The sequence below is a fragment of the Sinocyclocheilus rhinocerous genome, unplaced genomic scaffold, assembly GCF_001515625.1.
Source record: "Sinocyclocheilus rhinocerous isolate Xijiao unplaced genomic scaffold, SAMN03320098_v1.1 scaffold899, whole genome shotgun sequence".
Taxonomy (NCBI): Eukaryota; Metazoa; Chordata; class Actinopteri; order Cypriniformes; family Cyprinidae; genus Sinocyclocheilus; species Sinocyclocheilus rhinocerous.
In genome coordinates, this window is record NW_015653460.1 from 1,195,961 (window position 1) to 1,196,875 (window position 915).

Consider the following 915-nt stretch of genomic DNA (forward strand, 5'->3'; position numbering starts at 1 on the left):
AGAGTTCTGAACTTCAGCGAGTATTCGGCAATTGACATGGTACCCTGTTGCAAATGGTAGAGTTGCTCTCCCACAGCGGTATCTCCGTCTGTCCTTCCAAACACCTCGCGAAAATGCACCAGGAAGTTCAGTAGATTGTGAATGACGGGGCTGGCCTGAGTCCAGATCGTTGCCACCCATCGCAATGCAGGTCCTGTTAGCAGGGAGATAATAAAGGCAATTTTTGAAGTGTCAGTGGGATATGAGTGCGGTTGCATTTCAAAAGTGAGGTTACACTGGAGGAGAAATCAGTTGCAATCCTCCGCCGAACCAGAGTAGGGCGCCGGTCGGGCCATGGGACTGGCGCTGATGTTAGGCGAAGAAGTGCTGGTTGGGACTGATTGGGTGATGGGTGGTGATGGTGGCGGTGCCGGTGGATTGCGGAGCACTCATCGTAGGGAGTCTACGAGCTCCTGGAAGGGATCGGGGTGACTCATCTGTGCCGTCGGTGTTGGTCCGGTCTTCTGTAACGGAAGAGGTCTGACACAACAGGTTAGTATTTATAAAACAGGTTTATTTGGTCACAGAGAGTACTGGGGTAGGGTCCAGAGGATGTGATGGTGAGTGAATAGTTCGAAGGATATGATGAGTGGGGGAATCCGAGTCTTTGGCTTTACAGGAGCTGGTGTGTAGGCAGGAGGAGCACACACCTCAGCGATCCGTGAACAAGGAGGAACAGGAGACACTTGGAGACGAGGAGACACTAGGAGGAACACAGGAGGTAAGTAATGCAAGAAGTATTCAAAGGAATTCAGTAGCAAAGTCATTGAGTCCTCTACGTGTATACGAGACCGGACAGTGAGGGTGTCTGAGGTGTGTGCTTTTATGCAGGCTGGTTAATGAGGTGCTTGATTAGTGACAGGTGCAGGTGCTCAG